The sequence below is a fragment of the Sus scrofa genome, chromosome 13 (genome assembly GCF_054392235.1).
Source record: "Sus scrofa isolate SSC_HxYL_T2T_F1_AM1 chromosome 13, Sscrofa_HxYL_maternal_Yorkshire_Landrace_v2.0, whole genome shotgun sequence".
Taxonomy (NCBI): Eukaryota; Metazoa; Chordata; class Mammalia; order Artiodactyla; family Suidae; genus Sus; species Sus scrofa.
Genome location: NC_139395.1, coordinates 62452433 through 62471359, shown reverse-complemented (window position 1 = coordinate 62471359; position 18927 = coordinate 62452433). Strand labels below are relative to the sequence as shown.

General features: G+C 40.9%; 1 long non-coding RNA gene across 1 annotated transcript in view; it reads right to left on the bottom strand.

Moving 5' to 3' along the window:
* Positions 1-18927, bottom strand: part of LOC146397374 (uncharacterized) — a 154312-nt gene that overhangs the window by 99951 nt on the left and 35434 nt on the right. The window contains exon 2 of the long non-coding RNA XR_014823507.1: positions 4133-4244. This is a non-coding gene — a long non-coding RNA (uncharacterized LOC146397374). The remainder of the gene's footprint in view (positions 1-4132; positions 4245-18927) is intronic.

Sequence of the window (18927 nt, the reverse complement as noted above, 5' to 3'; positions counted from 1 at the left end):
GCAATGAGGTCCTACTATACAGCACAGAGAACTATATTCAATCTCCTGGGATAGACCATGATAGAAGATAATTTAAGAAAGGGAATGTGTATATATATATATGTATGACTGGGTCACTGCTGTACATCAGAAATTGCTGTGACATTGTCAACTATACTTTAATTTAAAAAAAAGAAAAAGAAAAAGGGGGGAGGTTCATGTCTTCTGGAAGCCCCTCCTTAACAGTAAGGAAATCTTTCCTAGGGCTCCCTCACTCCCTTAGCTGACCTTTATTCCTTTCTCATGGACAAGACATGGGTCACATGCTCATTCCTCAGCTAATTACTGGTACGAGCGGAGTAGGGAAGCCATGATTGGCTTGGTCAGGATGCACCCCTGAGATAGTGATGCATCCTTCCAGGAAGGATGGCCGCTGAACAAAATTGAGGTCCTGCTAATAAGGAGGAAGAGAAGAAATGACTTTGGAATAAGGCAACAAACTGTGTGCTACACTGAATCTAGGCTAACAACTACTTTATGCTTTCTATAAAACTGAATTATTCATCACTGCCATGAGGTGAGATGAGCTATGGGGCCTGCTGTGGTGGTGGTAGGGTACCCGTATAGGTGGTGTGTTCTCTATCTCAGGCATTCCTTGCTTTGGAATCAGCTCCTGAGTGTCAAGAAGAAGGATATATCATGGAAGGTTTTTTCTTTTCCTTTCTTTTCCTTTAAGGTAACTTAAATGACTAACAATATTGAGTGCTGACAAGGCTGTGGAGCAACTAGAAATCTCATACGTTGCCGGTAGGAATACAAATCGATATAAACACTCTGAAAACTATTTTGCAGGGTCTACTATGGCTGAAAATATATTTATTTTATGACTTAGCAATTTTACTCCTTGGGATTCCAAAGAGATGTGTGGGTGAACAGGCATAAGAATGTTCACAGCAGCTTTCAAACTGAAAACAATCCACATGTCTATCAAGAAGAATGATTAAGGCAATTGTGGCAAAGGCATACAAAGAAATACTAAAGACAATGAAAATAAACAAGCTACTGATGCTTCCAAAAATGTAGATGCATCTCACAGTTATAAGATTAAGTGAAAGAAGTCAGACACAAAATAATACACACTATACAGTGACTTTATATGAATATGAAAAACTGGCAAAATTAATCTACAGTGTTAGTAGTCAGAATAGTTCCTACCCACACTAGAAAGAATTTCAAGTGTGGTCTGCTTTATCAGATAAATAGCCTTTATAATTAAAATAGTGTTGTACTTGCAAATGAGAAGACACATAGCCCTGTAGAATAGAATAGAAAGCCCCCACATAGACTGAAGACATATGACATTTTAGCATATAACAGTGGCATCTCAAATCACTAGGGCAGAAGATAATTGTGTAATAGACAGTGGTGAGACAACTGAGTAGCCAACTGTAAAAGATAAAATTTAATATCATTTACACCATATATAAGAAAAAGCTTCAAATGGATTAGAGAGCCCAATGGAAAAATGGAAAGGTAAAGATCATAATCAAACCTAACAAAATATACCATACACAAAAATAAACTCAAAAGGGGTTAAAGGGAGTTTCTGTTGTGGCCCAATACTTGGTAATGAACCTGACCAGTATCCATGAGGACGCAGTTTAGTCCCTGGCATCACTCAATGGGTTAACAATCCAGCATTGCTGTGGCTGTGGTATAGGCTGGCAGCTGCATCCCCGATTCAACCCCTAGCCTGGGAACTTCCATATGGTCCAGGGGTGGCCCTAAAAAGACAAAAAAAAAAAAAAAGATTAAAGATCTAAATGTAAAACCAGATTCTATAAAACTCTCACAGGAAAACATAGGCAGAACATACTTTGACATAAATCACAGCAACAGAACCTAACTGAACTTAAAAGTTTTTGCACGGCAAAGGAAACCATAAACAAAACAAAAACACAACCCACAGTTTAGAAGAAAATATTTGCAAATGAAGCAACCAACAAGGGATTAATCTTCAAAATATAAAAAAAGCTCATGCAGCTCGATATTATAAAAAGTAACTCAATCAAAAAATGGGTAGCAGCTCTAAAGACATATTTCTCTAAAGAAGACATACAGATGGCCAAAAAGCACATGAAAAGATGCTCAGCATTATTAATTATTAGAGAAATGCAAATCCAAGCTGCAACGAGGAATTGCCTTACAATAGTCAGAATGGCCATCATCAAAAAGTCTACAAACAATAAATGTTGGAGAGGGTGTGGAGAAAAGAGAACCCTTCTACAGTGAAGGTGGAAATGTAAATTGGTACAACCACTGTGGAGAACAGTATGGAAATTCCTTAAAAAACTAAAAATAGAGTCACCATATGATCCAGTGATCGAATCCCACTCCTGGGCATATATTCAGAGAAAAGCATAATTTGAAAAGATACATGAGCCCCACATTGAAGCACTATTTACAATAGCCAAGACATGGGAACAACCTAAATGTCCATCAACAGAGAACTGCATAAAAATGTGGTACATCTATATAATGGAATATTATTCAACCATAAAAAAGAACAAAATAATACCATTTGCAGCAACATGGATGGACATAGAGATTATCATATTAAGTGAAGTAAGCTGGACAGAGAAAGACAAATATCATATGATATCAATAATATGTAGAATCTAATTTTAAAAATGATACAAAAGATCTTATTTGTAGAGCAGAAACAGACTCAAAGAATTCAAGGTCAAACTCAGAGTTACCAAAGGGGAAACAGTGGCGGGAGGGATCAATTGGGAGGATGGGATTGACACATACACACTACTATATATAGGGTAGACAACTAACAGGAAGCTACTGCATAACTCAGGGAGCCCTGCTCAATGTTCTGTAATAACCTACATGGGAAAAAAGAATAGATATATGTATACGTATAACTGATTCACTTTGCTATAAACCTAAAGCTAATACAACACTGTAAATCAACTATACTCCAATAAAAATTTTTTAAAGGCAGAAGAAAAACATAGGGATTAAAAAATTTTTAAAAAGATGCATACACCCTAATGTTCACCACAACACTACTTCCAATAGCCAAGACATGGAAGCAACCTAAACATCAACAGAGAAATGGATAAAGAAGATATGGTACATCTATGCAATGGAATATTACTCAGCCATAAAAAATAATGAAATAATGCCATTTGCAGCAACATGGATGGACCTAGAGATTATCAAACTAAGTGAAGTAATTCAGAGAAAAACAAATTTTATATGATATCACTTATATGTAGAATCTAAAAAATGATAAGAAGAACTTATTTACAAAACAGAAGCAGGCTCAGACTTCAACAGAAAAATTATTGTTATCAAAGGGGAAAGTTGAGGGGGGAGGGATAAATTAGGAATTTGGGATTAACATATACACACTACTATATCCAGAGTAGATAATCAACTAGGACCTACTGTACAGCACACAAATATTCTGTAACAAATCTATATGGGAAAAGAATCTGAAAAAGAATGAATATATGTATGTGTATAACTGAATTAATTTACTGTATACCTGAAATTAACACAATATTCTAAATAACTATACTTTAATAAAAAACAAAAATTTTTAAAAACCCAAACAAAATAATTATCTTATCAACAAGATGACATAACTTGTTAATAAAATTTTGTAATGTAAAAAAAAAAACAAAAAAAAAAGAAAAAAAAAAGAAGCAGGAGTTCCCATCATGGGTCAGAAGTTAGCGAACCCAAATAGCATCCGTGAGGCCTTGGGTTTGATCCCTGACCTCACTCAGTGGGTTAAGGATCTGGCATTGCGGTTAGCTGTGTTGTATGTCACAGACACAGCTCTGATCTGGAGTTGCTGTGGTGTAGGCCGGCAGCTACAGCTCCAATTGGACCCCTAGCCTGGGAACTCCCATATACCATGGGCGCAGCCCTAAAAAGACAGAAAGACCAAAAAAAAAAAAACCTAACAAAACAAGGGAAAAGACACATGAACCGACCATACAAACACACACACATACACAGAAATACACACATACAATCAGTCCTTAAACTTATGAAATGATGTTCAAACTCCTTTCTAATTAGATAACAAGTTAAATATTAATTAAAACAGCAGTGAAGTACTATTTCTTACCTGTCCATTTGTGAAAGCTGAAAGTGATGACAACTCATTCTGTCAGCAAGACTGGGTTGCGGGGAAGTAGGTGTTCATGCAGCACTGGTGGGACTGTCCATTGCTACCAGCCCTGTAGAAGGGAATTTGGAAACATCTGACAAAAAGCTTATGCCGGGGACCCAACAAACCCCTGTCTAGGAATTTCCATGGACGCTCCATCTCCAAGAATACAAAAACACATAGATGCAAGTTATTTCTTACAGCCCTGTTTGGACTTGCAAAATATTGGAAACTATCTATGTGCCCCCAGACAGGAGACAGGATGAAGAGCCCAGGTGCACTCACTCAGCACAGTGCCGTGTTGCAATGAAGGAAAGGAATGAGGACGGTCTCCACGAACAGATGTAAAATGATTTCCAGAGTATGCTTTCAGTGAAAAATGCAATGTGAAAAAGGGTATCTGTAGCTTACCCCCTTTCACATAACAAAGGAGATAAAAGACAACATACATGTGTCTGCTCACTTGTATAAAAGAAACACAGGAAACTATTGAAAATGACTCTTTACAGGAGATGAGTAAGAACAGAGTAGAAAAAATGGGGAAAAGGGAAGGGGCTGGAAGAAACACAAAAGGAACGACATGACTGAGTACATACAGCTCTGGATCTGGCAACCATGCTAATATTTTGTATTCTTGAAAATAAACACATAATTCAAATCAACCAGGAAGTGGTGGAACCCAAACACAGTACAGACAATAACAACCCATGTTACAACTGAATAACAGAATGGCTGGGAGTGAGGGGCATGTGAAATTTTGTGTGTGTGTGTGTGTGTGTTTTTGTCTTTTTAGAGCCACACCTGCAGTATGTGGAGGTTCCCAGGCTAGAGGTCTAATCGGAGCTACAGCTGCCAGCCTACACCAGAGCCACAGCAATGCCAGATCCAAGCCGTGTCTATGACCTACACCACAGGTTAAAGTAATGCCAGACCCTTAACCCACTGAGCGAGGGCAGGGATCGAACCCAAAACCTCATGGTTCCTAGTCAGATTCGTTTCCACTGCACCACAATGGGAACTCCATGAAATTTTTTTTTAAAGTAACTTTAGAGGAGTTCCCGTCATGGCTCAGTGGAAACGAATCTGACTAGGGTCCATGAGGACACAGGTTTGATCCCTGGCCTCACTCAGTGGGTTAAGGATCCAGTGTTGCCATGAACTGAGGTGTAGGTCACAGACTTGGCTTGGATCTGGCATTGCTGTGGCTCTGGTGTAGGTGGCAGCTGCTGCTCCATTGGACCCCTAGCCTGGGAACCTCCATATGACACAGGTGCGGCCCTAAAAAAAAAAAAAAGACAAAAATAAAATAATTTTTAAAGTGCTTTTTTATGGCTGAGTAGTATTCCATTGTTTATATATACCACATCTTCCTAATCCATACTATTGCTTTTGGAATGGATTATCAATGAGATCCTGCTGTGTAGCACTGGGAACTATGTCTAGTCACTTATGATGGAGCATAATAATGTGAGAAAAAAGAATGTATACATGTATGTGTAACTGAGTCACCATGCTGTACAGTAGAAAAAAAAATTGTATTGGGGAAATAATGATAAAAAAATTTTTAAATAAAATAACTTTATTTATTTTATTTTTTTGTCTTTTTAGGGCTGCACCCTCAGCATGTGGAGGTTCCCAGGTTGGGGGTCTCATCGGAGCTGTAGCCACTGGCCTGCTCTAGAGCCACAGCAATGCAGGATCGGAGCCACGTCTGCAACCTACACCACAGCTCACGGCAACGCAGGATCCTTAACCCACTGAGCGAGGCCAGGGATCAAACCCGCAACCTCATGGTTCCTAGTTGGATTCATTAACCACTGAGCCATGATGGGAACTCCCAAAGTAACTTTAGAAAAGAACATTTTCACTATATGTTGAAGCACTAAAGAACCATTTTAAACAGGGTTATGGTTAGCAATTCTGAAGCTATCTGTGTGTATTCAAGGATTGAGTAAGTTAGTGAATATATTATAGATAAGATATGGGTTTCTCACTGTCAGAGAAAAGAGTTACAGCTAAGAAAAATAGGAATAATGCCAATCCAATGTGGTGTTGGGTTGGCACTAGTTGTGGATATGAAACCATGGGGTATGTCTGTGTGTATGTGTGTGTGTGTGTATGTATATGCATACATATACACAGTTATATAATAGATGGAGAAATAGATGTATGTGTGTGTATGTGTTAATATGTCACACACACACACACACACACACACACACACACATATATTCCCTATTATGTTCTGCTGAGTGTATCATGAAGCAATGAAAACAATGACATTCAGTGGCAATGAGCATATGTAATTCCCAGATCCCTCTCTTTATGCCATTCCCTGATAAAAGGAACCAGGACTTTTAGAGACATGATTAATTCCAGATCTGGGGCAAGGAAAACACAAGATGAGCTTGGAGCTTCTTATGGTTTTAGAAAATAAGAAACTTCTGAAAAAGATAACAGGGCATGTTTAAAGGACACAGAAGCCAACATGAAGACACTTCCGCTGGCCTCAGCTGCCCAGTGGTCAATTCAAGAATAAAAATAAACACTGGAGTTCCCATCGTGGTTCAGTGGTAACGATCCCAACTAGTATCCATGAGGATGTGGGTTTGATCCCTGGCCTCACTCAGTGGGCAAAGGATCCGGTGTTGCGGTGAGCTGTGGTGTAGGTTGCAGACGAGGCTCAGATCCTGAGTTGCTGTGACTGTGGTGTAGGCCCAGAGCTGTAGTTCAGATTTGACCCCTAGTCTGGGAGCTTCCATATACTGCAGGCGAAGCCCTAAAAAGACAAAATAAATAAATAAATGAATACTGATAGTAATGAATTATAACACTTGAAATAAAATACATCTCCATGAGTATAGACGGATATTAATAAACAATTATGTGAAGAAATAAATGGAGGAGAAGGGAACCCTCTTCTGTGCAGTGGAATTTCAATTCATAAATGTAGAAGGGGAGTTCTCTTCGTGGCTCAGTGGTTAATGAACACAACTAGGATCCATGAGGATGTGGGTTTCATCCCTAGCCTCTCTCAGTGGGTTAAGGATCCAGCACTGCTGTGCACTGTGGTGTAGGTTGCAGGCAAGGCTAAGGTCCCAGGTCGCTGTGGCTGAAGTGTAGGCCAGCAGCTGTAGCTTCAATTAGACCCCTATCCTGGCAAACTCCATATGCTGCAAGTGCGGCCCTAAAAAGCAAAAAAAAAAAAAAAAAAAAAAAAGGAGTGATAAAAAAAGAAAACCACCATTTGGCAAATAATGGATGCCAAAATGAGAGGGTAAATGTCTGATGAGTAATGAGGTATTTGCATGGTCTCAAAATATCTCCAATAAGATAATCATAAATTAGAAGAGAAAATAACTTTACAGTTGAGAAATGTGGGAGATACTACCTTTAGCATGTGTTGGAGGATTATCTCACTAATAAGGAGCCATTATTATGCAGCGACCATCAGAAAGCACTAACAGGGGCACCACATCATTTCTGTGGCATTCTTGCCAAAAACACATAATCTGAACTTAATCATGAGGAAACATCCCACAGACCTAAATTGAGGGACATTGTACAGAATAATGGACCAGTCTCTTAAAACGTCAGGAAAGACAGAGGAACTGTCTCAGACTGGGGTAGAGACTAAAGAGAGATTGCAGCAGGATACAATGTGTGAACCTGGCTTGGATCCTGGGCCAGAAAAAGAACATGAGTGAAATAATCGAGGTAAGGCCGGTGGAATAGTTAAGAGTATTGCATCAATGTGCATTTCCGGTTTTTGATAACTGTCCCTGATTAGGAAATATGGTATCACTTGGGAAAAGTGGGTGACAGGCAAGAATTCTTTGTCCCACTTTTGCAATTTTTTTGTAAAGATGAGATTATTTCAAAATGCGAAGTTACAAAAAACATAAAAGATTATTGGCTCCCCTCAGGAGAAGAACCAACCTGGAGGGGGTATGAGGTAACTTGGGGTATTGGATATCTGTCTTGATCCTGGCTAGGGATACTTGACTGCATGCATATTTAAATTTCCCTGACATTATGCTTCTGATTTATGCATTTTGCCATAGATATATTATTCCTTTTTTTTTTTTTTTTTTTTTTTTTTTTTGTCTTTTTGTCTTTTGTTGTTGTTGTTGTTGCTATTTCTTGGGCCGCTCCCGCGGCATATGGAGGTTCCCAGGCTAGGGGTTGAATCGGAGCTGTAGCCACCGGCCTACGCCAGAGCCACAGCAACGCGGGATCCGAGCCGCGTCTGCAACCTACACCACAGCTCACGGCAACGCCGGATCGTTAACCCACTGAGCAAGGGCAGGGACCGAACCCGCAACCTCATGGTTCCTAGTCGGATTCCTTAACCACTGCGCCACGACGGGAACTCCTATTATTCCTATTTTTTAAAAGTGTTTTTAAAAAAGAATCCAATCAACTTTAACCAAGTAAAAGTGATAAACATGCTCAGTGATTTGCATTGTGCTGGGTTCCTAATATCCAGAAATGTCCTATTTATTGACATGGTGTTATCAATGAGTACACCAAGTCCCCAGGAGAGATACCACATATTAAATTCACAGCCCAATTCAGCATTTCAAGGGCACTTGTAATTGGCAGACACTGTGGGATTTTTATTTCATTGATTTTTTTTAATGACAAAGAAGTTGAAGGAGATGTTGGTACCTACCTCTCCCCCTACCTTATTTTTTTCTTTTTAAGGGCCACACCCTTGGCATATGGAAGTTCCCAGGCTAGGGGTCTAACTGGAGCTGCAGCTGCCAGCCTACACCACAGCCACAGCAATGTAAGATCCAAGGTGCATCTGTGACCACATGGCAATGCCAGATCCTTAACCCACTGAGCGAGTCCAGGGATTGAACCCACATCCTCATGGATACTAGTCGGGTTCTTAACCCGCTGAACCACAATGGGAACTCCCCACCTCCCGTCTTTGTAAAAGAAGAAAACCAAGTCTCAGAGAAGTAAGAAGACATTGACCACTAAGGCAGAAACTGGTAAAGCCAGCATTAAATGCATCTGCTTCTAAGCCTTGGATGTTTTCTGCTATACCACACTGCCTTAAACAGGAAGATTTTGATTTGTATTTCTTTGCGAGGGGGAGTGCTGTGCCCATAGCATATAGAAGTTCACAGCCCGGGATCGAACCCAAGCCAGATCTTTAACCCATTGAGCCACCAGGGAACTCCCTGATTTGCATTTTAAAAGAATGTATTCCAAGCCATTTTATAGTTATAATTTTTTTTTTTTTTTTTTTTTGTCTTTTCTAGGGCCGCACCCGTGGCATATGGAGGTTCCCAGGCTAGGGGTCTAATCGGAGCTGCAGCTGCCAGCCAGAACCACAGCAACGCCAGATCCAAGCCTCATCTGCGACTTGCACAACAGCTCATCCCTACCCACTGAGCCAGCCCAGGGCTCAAACCCGAAACCTCATGGTTCCTAGTAGGATTCGTTAACCACTGAGCCATGACAGGAACACCTGTATAGTTATAATTCCTAAAATCTGGATTATGCTCATGATTTTTAGCTGCATTCTATCAAAAAAAAAGCCTAATTAAATAAGAATTTAGACATATGACCCTTGATTTAAAAAAATGCAACTTCAAATGTTCGGGAAAAAAATCTTCCAGTTTAGCTCTTTATCAACTTGATTTATTTTTCTCCTTTTGCTAACTTTTGGACTTCGCTTCATTAACTTTCCCTTGAATTTAGGTTGAATGCCTACCACTAATCATGATGAAATAAAAGAATACATTCAGACAGACTCATTGTCAAATCAATGGACAATGACTAAGTATAGTGATTCCTTCTCAAAGTGCTTCTTTATATCTCTTTGCCACACATATTAAAGACATGCCATCTAAAAGAGATAACTAACAAGGACCTACTCTATAGCACAGGGAACTATATATAATATTTTGTAATAATCTCTAAGGGAAATAATCAGAAAAAGACTATATATATAGGAGTTCCCGTCGTGGCGCAGTGGTTAACGAATCCGACTAGGAACCATGAGGTTGCGGGTTCGGTCCCTGCCCTTGCTCAGTGGGTTAAGGATCTGGCGTTGCCGTGAGCTGTGGTGTAGGTTGCAGACGCGGCTCGGATCCCGAGTTGCTGTGGCCCTGGCGTAGGCCGGTGGCTACAGCTCCGATTCGACCCCTAGCCTGGGAACCTCCATATGCCGTGGGAGTGGCCCAAAGAAATAGCAAAAAGACAAAAAAAAAAAAAAAAAAAGGGTTCAGATACTGAATTCCTGGTTTCAGCTCCTGTCTGCAACTGCTTATCTAACGCTTCAAAAAAAAAAAAAAAAAAAGACTATATATATAAAAAGATTTTATATATATATATATATATATATATATATATATATATATATATATATAAACTGAACCACTTTGTTGTACGCCTAAGGCTAACAAATTGTAAATCAACTATAAGAAGAAATATTTTTTCTAAAAAAGATGAGATGAGGAGTTCCTGCTGTGGTACAACAGCATTTCTGCAGTGCCAGGATGCGGGATTAATCCCAGCCCCGCACAGTGGGTTAAAGTGTCTGGCATTGCTGAAGCTGCAGCATACGTTGCAACTTCAGCTCGGATTTGATCTCTGGTCCTGGAACTCCATATGCTGTGAGTTGGCCAAAAAAGAAAAAAATTTTTTAAATTTTTTTAAAAATTAAAAAGATGAATCTCTTGCACCTCAAGCATCTCATTCCAATGAGTCTAGGAAGCCTGAAACACTCTCAGTCTATCCACATAGCTCAGCAGTCTCCTCTGGATAATGCAATCTAGTGTTTAAGATTACGACCCTTAAAATCTGATACACCTGGGCCAAGTTCTAGCTTTTTCGTTTTTCAGGGATATAACCTTGAGCAAGTTATTGAACATTCCCAAAGTCCAGTTCTTGATCATTAAAATGAGATGATGGGGAGTTCCCACAGCAGCTGAGCAGTAACAAATCCAATTAGTATCCATGAGGACGCGGGTTCAGTCCCTGGCATGTCTCAGTGGGTTAAGGATCTGGCATTGCCATGAGCTGTGGTGTAGGTTGCAGACATGGCTTGGATCTGGCATTGTTGTGGCTATGGCATAGGCAGAAGCTATAGCTCTGATTCAGCCCCTAACCTGGGAACTTCCATATGCCACGGGTGCAGCCCTAAAAAGATGGAAGAAAGAAAGAAAGAAAGAAAGAAAGAAAGAAAGAAAGAAAGAAAGAAAGAAAGAAAGAAAGAAAGAAAGAAAGAAAGAAAGAAAGAAAGAAAAAGAAAGAAAGAGAGAGATAGAAAGAGAGAAAGAGAGAGAGAGAGGGAGAGAGAAAGAGAGAGAGAGAAAGAAAGAAAGAAAGAAAGAAAAGAAAGAGAAAGAAAGAGAGAGAGAAAGAAAGAAAGAGAAAGAAAGAGGAAGGAAGGAAAGAAAGAAAGAAAGAAAGGAAGGAAGGAAGAAAAGAAGGAAGGAAGGAAGGAAGGAAGGAAGGAAGGAAGGAAGGAAGAAAGAAAGAAAGAAAGAAAGAAAGAAAGAAAGAAAGAAAGAAAGAAAAAGAAAAAAGGAAGGAAGGAAGGAAATGAGATGATGGCTGCTGCTGCTGCTACCACCTTGGATTAGAGGGAGGTGGAGAGCATGCACAACACTTTGCATGCCCTTCAGCATGGAATCTTTGTTAACCACTATTCTCTGGCATGCATCCAAGCTGACAGATCTTCTGTGCACTGTCCAAGCCTTCATTCCTGGCATTTGTCTTGAGGACTTACTACTCACAAAGCACTCTGAGGTACCTGAAAATGGAACCTTTCTGTGGGTCAAAGTTAAATAAGTTTACTCTGGATTCATTCTAAAGATATTGAATGCGTCTCTATAATAGGCTAGCCATTCTATCAGGTAAGGGAGAAAGAGAGTGGCAAGTAAAACAGTCCCCAAACTCCCATAGCTTATATCCTTTTGGGAGGAAACAGGTGATAAATAAGGAAACAAAGGTGAGAGATGGTTAAGGCCAGTAAAGCAGTTTCCTGTGACAGAGTACATGAGGAAGTCACCAGGTGACTTTGCAAAGCCTCCTGCCTCTGGCTCTTTCTGCCATGACCTCTCTGATGGTTTAACTCCCCTCTGCCCCAAACCAGAACCACCCCACTGGACAATAACATGGAAGTGGGAAACCCCAGAGAAAAGGAGCCTCCACCCCAGGTGCCATGGCTCTCATCTGAGCCACAGTCATTCTGTGTTTTTGTCACTCCCAGACAAAACAATGACGTATTCTCTTCCAAAGACATTTCTGCTTCCAATCTTATCAAATATGAAAGTCTAGAAGAAATTGAGTTTAATTTTTTTTTTTTGGCTGTGCCCATGGCATGCAAAAGTCCTGAGCCACAGATCAAACTTGAGCCACGGCTGTAACCAGAGCCGCAGTCATGACAATGCTGGATCCCCAACCTGCTGAACCATGAGAGAATGCCCCAGAATATGATTCATAAAACTAGGGGACAAAGATGACAAACCAGTAACAATTTAGGCTTATTTTGTACTATACAATTTTTTTAGTACATATTGAGTTCTGATTGGTGAAGCTTCATTCATACTTGTTCATAAATATCACAGTAACTTTATTATCTACCCCAAGTCTCATTTGAAAGATCAAACACAATCTCAGTAGTCAAGCACTTACATAAGGGACTGAGCCAAGATTTAACCCAGGTGTGAATGAGTTTCAAGGCTAAATTTTACCCTTCCCCCCATAGAATTTCCAAGGTCAGCCAGGAGGAAAGAGAAAGGAGAAGGATGAGGAGTTCCTGTAGTGGCTCAGCTAAAACTAATCTGACTAGGAACCATGGCCTTGCTCAGTGGGTTAAGGATCTGGAGTTGCCATGAGCTGTGGTGTAGGTCACAGACACGGCTCAGATCTGGCATTGCTGTGGCTGTGGTTTAGGCCAACAGCTGTAGCTCCGATTGGAGCCCTAGCCTGGGAATTCCATATGCTCCGAGCGCGGCCCTAAGAAGGAAAAAAAAAAAAAAGGAAGAAGAAGGATGAAAATAAAAAGTCGGTGTCAAATCCACCTCCATGGTCCCCTTACTGGCCTCCCATTCTAATTTTGTGGATTCCCCATCTAGGGGAAGAAAGTCCTCTTTGCTCAGTATGGCTCTTGGGCCAGTTTTGTTCATTGCCCATTTTTTGTTTGTTTATTTGTTTTTAATAAAATTTTATTGACACAGAGTTCATGTATATGCTGGCTATGGTTGCCTTTGTACTACAATGGCAGAGGTGAGGAGTTGCGACAGAGACCCTGAAATATTTACTCTCTAACCCTTGTGAAAAAACAAAACCAAAAATCTGTTACGTGGAGTCAGGAGACCAGAAGGGGGAGCCCTCATGCCCTCCAAAGAAAGGCTTTTCTCCTGGCAAGGACTCAGGCAATGAAAAGCCTTGGACCCTTTGTTTCCTCTAGTTCTCCCAATGTGTTTGCCCCGCTATAAAAGCCGTCACCTTCCCTTGATGAGCAGGGGTCTTATGCCCGGCTCTCCATAGTTGCAGACCCCAAAGTGCAATTCTCTGCTGATCCCTAAGAAACCCACTTTTGCTGGAGAAATATCCAGCAGGCTATTTATTTCAAGTCAATGCCCTTTGCAGAAGAGTTTACTAACTTTTGCTCTCTGATGTGGCTACAGTTCAAAGATCTTGGTTTTACTATACCAGCTCACCTATAACATCAAGCTGAAACCTTGGAAACAACCCTAAAAATCTATTTCCAGTGATTTTTCTGCCCCTTTTTTTTCTTTTATTTGGGGGGGGGGAGGGCGCAGGGGATGCACGTGTGGCATGTGGAAATTCCCAAGCTAGGGGCGGAATCAGAGCAACAGCTGCCGGCCTATACAACAGCCACAGCAACGCCAGATCCGAGGCACATCTTCGACCTATGCCTCAGCTTGCAGCAAGGCTGGATCCTTAACCCATTGAACAAGGGGGCCAAGGATGGAACTGGCATCCTCATAGATACTAGTTGGGTTCTTAACCCACTGAGCCACAACAGGATCTCTGATTTTTCCACTTCTGAACACAAACATTCAGGGGAAATGCTTGACCTCTGTATCTTAATGAAAACTTTAATTAAATGCTTTGCAAAAATGAAGTCCATTCACTCTCCCCTCCTGTGTGTGTGATCCATCTGAACACCAGGAGACACCTCCTGAATCCCAACAGCACACGTCCTTGTGCACACCTGCTATGTCCCTGAAAAAAACCACCATAGCCTTAATTAAGTTTAAATCCACTGGATTCATATTTTATCGAGTCCCAATAAACTGGAATGAAAGAAAATGAGGGAAGTTGCCTTAAGGAAGATGGCTTTTAGAATGTGGTTGGGAAATAGAATGAAAATGGGCATCTTGGCTGTATTTTTTGAACTGGCAGAAGACTGCAGTGATTACATTATTCAGCAAGTAATGAAATGTTCTCACACACTTATTCTCGGAGGGGAGAACCCGGGGTTTTAATCAGTTGGTAATGCGCTTCCCTTGAATCTTGCAGATTTGTCAAATGCTGTAAATGAACCACCGTTTTCTCTCTTTCTGTCTCTTGGGGTCAGCACTGTTTCTCCATCATAGCACAGGCAGCTTTCAACAGAGAGGACAGCTGGGAAGGGAAAGCATCTTTCCCAAGATGCCTGAGCCCCAGGTGCTGGCCTGAGCTGCTTGAAAAAGGACTAGATGAGGAATTTCAGACATCACCTATCTCTCAGGTTCTCCTGAACACTCCTTGAAGAAAGCAGAGCCAGAAGGAGCCACAACATTAAAAAACCTCCTGAGCACCTAAAGAGAAGTCTCTCTTGGTAAAGTCTGGTTTCTGTGCTCGGTTTGCAGAGGCCACACACATGCTTTGATGCCTGGCTTGGTGTGATCCTTTTCCTGTGTAATTTTCAGCCTCTTGTCATTTCTGTTTCCTCTCAGCTTCAGATGCATTGTGGCAATACTTTCCTGGTGGGGTGGGGGTGGGGGACATACCATCAATCTTCCTGGGGATTATTCACTGGGTGGATTATCCAAGGCATGTGTCTAATCACAGCTGGGTTTCCACATGCCACCCAGCATGATCTCAACAAAACCCTCCTCTGTCATCTTGCGTGCTTGGAAAATGAAAGCCAGTTTGAATTAGTTAATTCTGGTCTCTGCCTAAAAGAAACAGTACTACTGGAGGATTAAGAGGAGAGAGAGACTTTTGGAGTAAGACAAACCTGGATCTGAGCATCACTTTTGCTTCTTACTGGCTGTGTGGCCTGCAGTCACTTGCTTAACTATTCTGAATCTCAGTTATCTCACTTTTTATTTGTTTATTATTAATCTACGTATTTATTTATTTTTAAAATTTGTGCAGCGTATGGAAGTTCCTGGGCCAGGGATTGAATCCAAGCCACCTCTTCCACCTACACTGCAGCTATGGCAATGCTGGATCCTTTAACCCACTGCGCTGGCCAGGGATGGAACCCATGCCTCCACAGCAATCCAAGCTGCTGCAGTCAGATTCTTAATCCACTAAGCCACAGCAAGAACTGCAGTTACCTAATTTTAAAAATAGGGTGGGAGTTCCAGCTATGATGCAACAAGATCAGCGATGCCTCTGGAGTGCTGGGACACAGTTCAATCCCTGGTCCGGCACGGTGGGTTAAATATCTGGCATTGCCACTGCTTCAGCATAGGCAGCAAGAGGGACTCAGATCTGATCCCTGGCCTGGGAACTCCATATGCCACAGGGCAGGACAAAAATGAAAATAAATAAATAAATAAAATTTGTTTAAAAATAAATAAGTAAATAAATAAATTATAAAAATAGGGTGGTGGGAATTCCTGTTGGAGCTCAAAGGTAATGAATCCAACTAGAATCCATGAAGATGTGGGTTGGATCCCGGGCCCCACTCAGTGGGTTAAGGATCCAGCTTTGCGGTGAGCTGTGGTGTAGATCACAGATGCAGCTCTGATCTGGCATTGCTGTGGCTGTGGTGTAGACCAGCAGCTACATCTCCGATTTGACCCCTAGCCTGGGAACCTCCATATGTTATGGGTGTGGCTCTAAAAAGACAAAAAAAAAAAAAGGTGATAATATCCAACTCTCAAGCTAGAGATGAAGATTAAATGAGTGCACATATAAAGAGGACCTAGGTCAGATCTCTGGAGTTTCCTTTGTGGCGCAGTGGAAACAAATCCAACTAGGAACCATGAGGTTGCAGGTTCGATCCCTGGCCTCGTTCAGTGGGTTAAGGATCCAGCATTGCCATGAGCTGTGGTATAGGTCACAGATGCAGCTCAGATCCGGCGTTGCTGTGGCTCTGGCGTAGGCCAGCGGCTACAGCTCCGACTGGACCTCTAGCCTGGGAACCTCCATGTGCCGCAAGTGTGGCCCTAAAAAAATGACAAAAGAAAAAAAATAAAGAATTTTAAAAAAAGAGGACTTAGGTCAGATCTTTAAAATAAATGATCACCAATAAGAGTAAATCTGCCTAGAAATGTGAAGAAGAAAATATCAGCCAAGCAATAGAAATATGACAGGAATACTGATAGGTTACAGAAAAATAAATATAAACGGCTCTCACCCATTTGAAAAGATGTTTGACCTCACTTACAATAAGAAAAATGCAAGTCAAAACTAAATAAGGATATCATTTTTCACCTATTGGGTTGGCAAAAATTCAATTCAAAAATTGTACAACACATGCTCTGTAATAAATAGTGGGATTTGGCACTCTCACACATTGCTGGCAAGAGAGCAAAATGGTACACAACACTTTGGGGAGCTCATCAGCAATCCCTATCAAAATTATGAATGCATTTACTTTTTTACTCGACAATTTCACTCCTGCGAATTCTCTTTCTTTCTTTTTTTTAACTGCTGTACTTAAACCAGCATGAAGTAAAGTGACAGATAAACCCCATTATTAATTGCAGAATTGTGTGCATGCATGAGCAAGTGGCTGGAAATACCCAAGTGTCCATCTAAAGAGGAGTGGATGAATAAACCACGGTGCTTCCACACAATATAACACAGTTGTAAAAAGGAGAAGGCAATTCTCTGTGCCCTGTGGAAATCTCAGGGCAACTATAAAGTGCAAGAGGCAGGATGCAAAACAATACATAGAGTCTCCTAATGTCTATGTAAAGAGAAGGTAAATAAGAATTTACTTATATTTGTTTATATCTGCACAAACATAAACACCAGAAGGCTATGCAAGAAATTAAAAAGAGTGGTTACATTTAGAAGGCTGAAGGTGGAAATTGGGTAGGTGGAATCAGGAGTTAGAATAAGACTTCTTCTGATCTCTTTTTTTTTTTTTTTTTGTCTTTTTGCTATTTCTTGGGCCGCTTCCATGGCATATGGAGGTTCCCAGGCTAGGGGTCGAATCGGAGCTATAGCCACTAGCCTACACCAGAGCCACAGCAACGCGGGATCCGAGCCGCGTCTGCAACCTACACCACAGCTCACGGCAACGCCGGATCGTTAACCCACTGAGCAAGGGCAGGGACCGAACCTGCAACCTCATGGTTCCTAGTCGGATTCGTTAACCACTGCGCCACGATGGGAACTCCTTGATCTCATTTTTATTTTTGAGCTATGTGAACATATGACCAACTCTGTGCAATCAAAATAAAGAAAATAATTAACATCTTCTAAAACAAATAAGGATTTCTCAAGTCAGAACCCATATTTGAATTCTCTGTCATTTTGAATACCTCTATGTCCCTGTTCTAGGTTGTATACTGCCCTTTAACCTGGGTGGCCAGGCATTGTTTACTCTCGGTCAGGAAGTTCAAGGCATACTTTTTACTGAACCAACGAACAAATGAACCAGCTTGCTGCTTTCAGTTGCAAAGAGAATGATCATTAGCTGACTGGGTCAAAAATGTTCAAAGAACCAAGCCAAGGCATGCAAACAATGACATTTTCATTTTTAAAATGGAAAGTAGAAACTAGACCACTGAAGGAAGAACTTAATGACCTGAAAGGGGAAAAAGAAAACTACATCTATATTCCTTCTCTGAACTCCATGGAAGACTTTAATCCACCTTCCTTTCTGGGATTTACATTTGAAACTGAACCCGAATGCAAAGTGGTGCAGGCTCCACAGGCTGGGAAAGAGGCATTTATCTACAAGGTCATGTTAAACCTGGGGAGGGACTTGTTAGGTCAAAGAGAAGAACTCTCAACTCTTTCCTCATCACCAATCCCCTAGGAAGAATAGGGGTGGAGGAAGATCACCCCAGACGGAAGACCGATAAAATAACTTCTATGCCAAGAAGCCAATAAAAATTTGTTCATCCATGCTTTTCCTTCCTGAATCCACAATAATTTATACAAAAATGCCATCTCCTTACTGCAGGGTGCCTGATTTATAGATTGGGCATCTGTTTCATATCAAGGGCCCCTGAATGGAACAACACTCTATGTTCTAACAAAACAGAGAACTCATTTCATAAATCACTTTCGACCTATCAGATATCTCACACTGAATTTCTTTTAAATCCAGGCACATTTTTCTTTCCCTCAGAGCTTGCCCTGCATGTTGCTGTCAAGTACCAGAAACACACATGTACTTGAAGTTTTTAAAAGATTCCAGAAAAGCAATAGCAAACCTAGTTATCAGTCTGTTTCTTTTGTTTTATCCTATAAGAAGAAGCTTTTTCTTTTTTAAAAGAAGAACCCTTTATAAATGTTTTCAAAAGGAACCATTTTTAAAAATCCATGTCCTCAGAGAGCCTCCAAGTCCATAAATTTGC